Genomic DNA, 6,523 nt, shown 5'->3' on the forward strand with positions numbered 1-6,523 from the left:
ACCGCCTTCCTTCCCCGGCCCCGGCCCCGGCTCGCGCTGAGGGTATGGCGGGCGGGGTGGAAGGGGAGGGTTGGCCCTGGTGGCCCGTCAGAATCTTCGTCCCGGGCAGCCCAGGGTTTCGGGGCTGGGTCAGCCCGCCCGCCAGCCCTGGGCTAGGGAGACTCTCGGAGCCGGCCGTGGCCTTTGCCGTAAAGAGTCCCTAGCAGGGTGGGCGGCACCGACAGAGCCCGCTCGGGCGGGCGGAGGTGGCCCCACGGGCACGTCTGTCCGCGCTCCACGCGTGAAAATCCTGCCCCTCCGAGGGACCGCGAACCGGCCTGTCCCGGGGACTGGCCCCCTCGGACGCGGCTCTGGGAGGACAAGTCCCGCTCCTGTTTCTTGTGTCCTGAGTTTTGTAAGTCAAACCTTGTCCTCACGAAAAACAGTTTTCGGATAGACCGTCGAAGTGTAAGCTGGGGATGAATTTTTAAGAAGTCGTGCAGAAAAACAGGCTGTTTATTAAAAGATGTTTGGATAAACATTTGCTGAGATGCAACTAGGCAATAGCACCAAAACATGACAAAAAGTTTTTGGAGACCTTGAGTACAGTAGCAAAACTCAATAGCAGTAATCAAGCAAATTAGGGGAAAATAGTTCTACTTTTAGTAATTTCCATTATTTTAACATCTCTCATCATGATTTTTGAATGTTCAAGAAGAAAAGAAAGGACCTTTGACATGGCCAGGAATTAGAAAAACATTTACATTGTGGCATCATTGGCAACAACTTAATATACCCAGCTTGAAAATGATCCTGATCATTCAGTTAAGTAATTTATGTCATAATCCAAATAGTAAGTAATGTGTGGCTGAATTTGATAAAGTCAGAGGAAATCCTATGGCATTATGACAAGAAGTGAATTCCAGAGAAGGGAAATAACTAACAATTAAAGCAATCTTGCTTACATGCCGGTCAGATTACAGGAATTAAAACCAAAACAAAACCCAGGCTGTGTAAAGTTCCTATTGTACCTTTTATCCTGATAAGAACAGGGCCTGAAAGGTATTGTGTGTGTTTCCTTTTCTCGAATCATTTTACCTTTTTCAGCTTGTATTGTCTTGCTTACACATCAGTATAAGTGTTTGCATATAAAAGGTATATGACAAGTTCGTTTCCATTTCCTAAACTTAGTGTTACTGGTATATAGAAGTCCCACAAGTCTCTCTTTCAATGCTCAGTACTATATGGCCTGACAAATGCTGATTATAGTCATGTAAGTGCTGATTAAAATTTATTGTGATATCAATTTAGCATATGTAAAAAGAAATCACCATCAAAAAATTTTAATTGGAATGTACAGAAGCAATTATTTCACTTCATAACTTCCATTGGCGCTAAGTTCCAGCAGTTCCCGTTGATGGAGTTCTACAAGAAGAGATGCCAAACAACTGAAAGCAGTAGTGCCTGAGCTTGTAGCAGAAGCACTACCTCAGATGCGATGTTCCCCAGTAAAGCCCTGGATGTGTAGTATGTTCAGGCTGGAACGGACAGTCATCAAGTCAGTCTTAACTCTTCCCAAATCAAAATACTGCTAGTTCTTCCCTGAAGCTTGCAGCCTGCTGCTGCCCCTGACATGTGAGCCTCGCCTGCCAGAGAGGAAAGTGCTGCTTTCTGTTACATTGTCTGACATCCTTGGCACTGCTTTTCCTTCAGAAAATGGCTGGATGGAAGAGGAACAAGACTCCCACCTTTAACCTCCATGGGTTAGAGTGATCTTGTAGGATATTGGAAACCTAGTTTTAGTTGCTCCTTTCCTGAGGAGCCCCAAACAGAGTAGTACTACTTCTTAGGAAAAACCCTTAAGTAGCTGGTACTTCCACCACTAGCAGATGGGCTGCTTGGCACATGTGGGGCACTGGATCTGGTGTTTCAGTTCTCACTTTTAATGTCCTTCCTCTTTCATGAGTGTTTAGTGGTCAATGTGACGGAGAGAAAGAAAATAACTCTTCAACTAGTGATTAGTACACTTATTCAAGAGGAAGATCTGTTCTACTGCATGATTATATACTTAATATAAAACTCAAGTTCAGATAATGTTTTTCCCATTTTGTACTTCAATGTATAAATAAATTCATTTAATGGATCACAACCTGGAACTCCATGCTTTCCAAATTCTACAGTATTCTACTACTCTTAAAACACTACTGAGTTTCTCCCTTTCTTGACATTCCCTTTCACTGCATGCTGTAGGCCTATTACATACTGTTCAGGACAAACTCTGGAAATATTTTTGGCATTCTAGAAGGTGTTAACAGCCGAATTTTGGAGACTGCTGTTGCCATTTTAAGAAATTACTACATGCAGGCTGTCTGCCCTGTCTTTATTGGAAGCTTCAATAGCTGGCTCTAGTAGGAAATCAGGTCCCTCTCTACAACTACTATTCAGAGCCAAAAGCGTTGTCAGGGTTTTGGGCTTGGGATAAACTGGGATAAACTTGGGATAAATCTGGCTCAGGTAAGGAAAGCCATACCTTAGCACACAGGCTTAATTAGAAGCCAGATACTGACACTGGGGGTGCTGAAGGTGAATTCAAAGCATGCACAGTGTGTAGAGGTATACATCAATGCATTCTGATAAAATCAGTTGCAAGGGTTGAGGAGCTGTGTTGGAAGAACAGTATCAAACAGTAGCTGTCCTCAGAAGTGGGCTAGACAGCAGGACAGTCACTAGTAAAAGTACTGGAGCCATAAGATTGTCAGGCTCAAGAATTGTCTCAGACTGAAAAAGAAATTAAAGCCTGCCATGAGCCCAATCTCTGAGAATTAAGAAGAGGGGGTGTGACCATTGTACCAGAAGATATGGTGAATGCCATACTTTGCCTACTGTCTGATCTTCAGCCTTTCTTGTAACATACCCCAAAAGAAGAAAGAACCTTTTGTAGCATTGTACTGCTGGATATAAACAGACCCTGAAACATCCCTTCCTATAAGTAGAAATAGAATTCATATGGAAAATCCAAACCAACCACCAACCAACCAAAATTATATTAATATAAAGGTTTATAGTATAATTAAAATAAAATATTTTTATGTAAAGAATAATAGCTTATAACTGAAATGATTCTCAGCTGGCTCCCAGTACTGCTTTCTGTCTGTACAGGAAGGTAGTGGTTGAACCAAAGGCTTTGGAGTCAAAGATTTGAAAAATCCCAGAAATGCCTTCATAAGTCAGTTTATATGCTGTGAAAACACTGTAAATTAAACAGACACACTCTGGTAGCACATCTAATCCCAATAATATAGTGCCCATGTTGGAATTCATACTTTTTAAGTTCTGTAATACACTGAGGTTTTATGGGTCGTGTCTTGTGTCACTGTGTGTATATACACCTCTTCCCATTCATGATTATGTAACCGCAGCATATATTTGCATAATCTGTTTTCTATTAATACTTAACATATTTGTGTAATCATTTAATGCAGTTTAACAATGGGAAATTAATAGGCAATACATTCCTTCAATGTATTACTAGTCACAACCCTGCAGAACTCCAGCTGATACTTTGAAGAATAGTAGCAATCCTGGAACCAGATTTTCCAGATAAATGTGTGTAAATTTGATTTACCGTTTATTGATGTATTGAAAAGACATATGAAAAGGAGTAGAATCACTATAATAACCAAAACTTGTTTTACTAAAGTAGGTAAGGGCATTTGTGTGTGAGTCTATAGATTCTTTGCCAGCATTAACAACTGTAAGCTTAGCTTGATAATAACCAGGCAAAGATTATAAAATCAGTAGTGCCAGCTGCCTGGCCTGTGTACAATCAGGCTTTCATGAAAAATGTGGGGACTGGATTTGACAGAACCAGAAAGCAGCTGTTCTCAACAGCACACTTCCGCTCAGAAACTACAGAGATCTGAGGGAGAATTAATGCTCCTTTTCACATTAGTGCACCCTTTCAGTGGTCCTTGTGGCAGCTGTTGCTGTGCTTCCCTGAAACACTCAAACTGGAGTTGTACTAGGACTGCATGCAGCAACTGGCAAAACGTTCAGTAGGCAAAAGTCCTGAGATTTCAGGGAACTGGACTAGGTATATCATGTGTGGTTTTCATGGTCTTTGTCCTTTGAATATCATACTTCCTGGAGCAGGAAGGATAATCATTTAGTCCCATACACCAGCTGTCTATCTTAGAAGAAGTTGGCTATCTTACACTTGGAGGAACTGGCCCCTGTGGAAATAGAAATAAATTTTTGGGGTTTCCTCGTTTAACTATGCAATGATAGTTTAATAACTGGAAGTTATTTGCAGCTTTACCACTTCCCTAATAGTGACTGAGAAAGTAGTTTCATCACATGGTACTACAGTTTCTCCACATGTGGCATAGGAATAATTGAACTTACCTCTTCATGGAACATCATGAAGTTTATGTAGGAAGCTGGAAGCTGAAATTATTTTAAGAACATTGGGAAGACCATATTGAGGAACACAGCTTTTATGGTTTTGACATCAACTATCACATCTTTTCTAGCTAGTTTGAGCTGGCATGTGGCAGTTGTATTGGCAACTGGGACTGCAGCACACATCGCTTTTGAACACACATACATGTATATGTGTATGCATGTATACACATAAACATGACAATGGAAATCAAACAGCCTTACCCTGTCATTTTACACCTGCTTGTCAGAAGACATGACAGAGCAAATTTTGTCTGTCTTTTTGTTTTGGGAAGTGCTCAATCCTGCATTACTTGAACTGACTTCTTCAGAGCTTTTACTATGGACAGAGATCAGCGAACGTGAGCTCCTGATTAAAACAAATCTTCCTCATTCTACTGCAGTAAGAGTCAGTCTTAAGTACTAAATTGAACCTCCAACTTTTCATATTTGAATGTACTTTTAAATATGCATTTATATCAAGGTGAGAGCATCTCGGAAAGAGATGCTGTGATGGATTTTTGGAACATTTGGGAAAACTGAAAATGTAGTTGAAGCCCACTAGATGTCAGTGCCGCCGCACAATAGACTACTGCAGCTCTGCTCGCTAGGCAGGTAGGACTGTGTGTCCCAGAGTAATGGGTGAGTTGTCCTGGATCGCGGGAATTGTCTATGTAAGTTCTGTCGTATTTTTACATAACTCTGGGAAATAGTTACAGGAGCAATGATGCAACCTATTTATTCTGATTGTAGTTCCTATCAAAGAACTTGTATGCAGCAGAACTCCTTTATGGAATAAGAAGACTTATCAGAAGCAAACAAAAGGAGATATTTCTGAATGAAAGGACAGTCACTGAACTAAAAGCAATTAGAGGGAACTGGTACTAGCAAATAAAGCTTCATCTCTGACTCTTACGTCCAAAGGAGTCTTTCTCCTCTAAAATGTGTTAGCTGTTCTGGCTTCAATATGAACTGAAATTACAACATTGATTATTGCTTGGGAAAATGAAATTTTAGATTTGAAAACACAATATTTTGTCTCTGATGGATATCCACTTCTGTGTAAGCCAGCAAATGTCTAAAGATTGCTGGAGAAATTAAATCTGGTCAATCTTGCATGCACCAAGCAGAAGGAGCAGTGTATTAAGAGGGTCACTGCAAATCTGCAGCTTTTGCAATAGCAGGCAATTGCCAAAATTAAACAATGAACAAAGAAACACACTGGAGTCATGAATTTCTGACATGGAAATGAAAGGTTCAATTATACCTTTAGAACAGATGAAGTCATGAACTGTGACAAACACTCAGCAGTGTTCCTGCAGCATCTAAAGAAGCTTCTCTCAAGCACATCTCTTTTAATAAGGCCTGTAATTATGTCATTGTGGAACTGTGCATCCTATATCCTTTAATTATTTTCCACTCTGTGGATTGTGCCACTGTCATTAAAATGTGGTTTTGAGGACTGAAACTTGTAATTCATTCTTTGTTTAGGAGGTACAGAGTGCAATGCTAATTACCATGCTAATTAGACCTCACTGCTGGATAGTGCTTGCTTTATTTTATAAACTATGACCAGATTTTTAGAAAATTGCAAAAATTTATTGCTTTCTTTTTAAAACAAGCCAATCTTATAACAAGTTCTAGGAAGCTAAAATTAAGAATTTTGTCTGAGGTGACTATGGGGCACCAAAGCCACAGCTCATAACTGTGGTGATGAAGCAAAGGTCTGTCAGAAATCATGAATTCTCAATTCGAGACTGTGGGCCCTTGAGAACAAAGCCTTAGGCCTTTTGCACATGCAAAGACAGAATCTCCTTTGGAATTCAGGTACAATCAGGCACTCACTCCAGAATGGATAATGGAATGATTTCATGTCTACTTGAATTTGAAAGGTTGAGATTTACCCTTTGATTTTTATTACCAGACACATATGTCTGTCTAGGTAATATTCTCCAAAGAGTGTATAAAGTGCGTAACTGCTCGCTGAAATTCCATTGTCAGCAACAGAACAAAATACACACTGGCATGTTTACAAAGGATGCCAAAGAATATGTTTGATTTTTATTTTGATTGTTTCTGTCAAGCTTTTTTTTTAATGTAAGTT

General features: G+C 40.2%; 1 long non-coding RNA gene across 1 annotated transcript; it reads left to right on the plus strand.

Annotated features, from left to right (window-relative positions):
• Positions 1-8: 8 nt before the first annotated feature.
• On the plus strand, positions 9-2,128 carry LOC116447768. The gene is made up of 2 exons (XR_004241690.1): positions 9-394; positions 1,379-2,128. It is a non-coding gene; the product is annotated as an uncharacterized LOC116447768 (long non-coding RNA).
• The last annotated feature ends 4,395 nt before the right edge of the window (positions 2,129-6,523 follow it).

The sequence above is a fragment of the Corvus moneduloides genome, chromosome 9, assembly GCF_009650955.1.
Source record: "Corvus moneduloides isolate bCorMon1 chromosome 9, bCorMon1.pri, whole genome shotgun sequence".
In the NCBI taxonomy this organism is placed as follows: domain Eukaryota; kingdom Metazoa; phylum Chordata; class Aves; order Passeriformes; family Corvidae; genus Corvus; species Corvus moneduloides.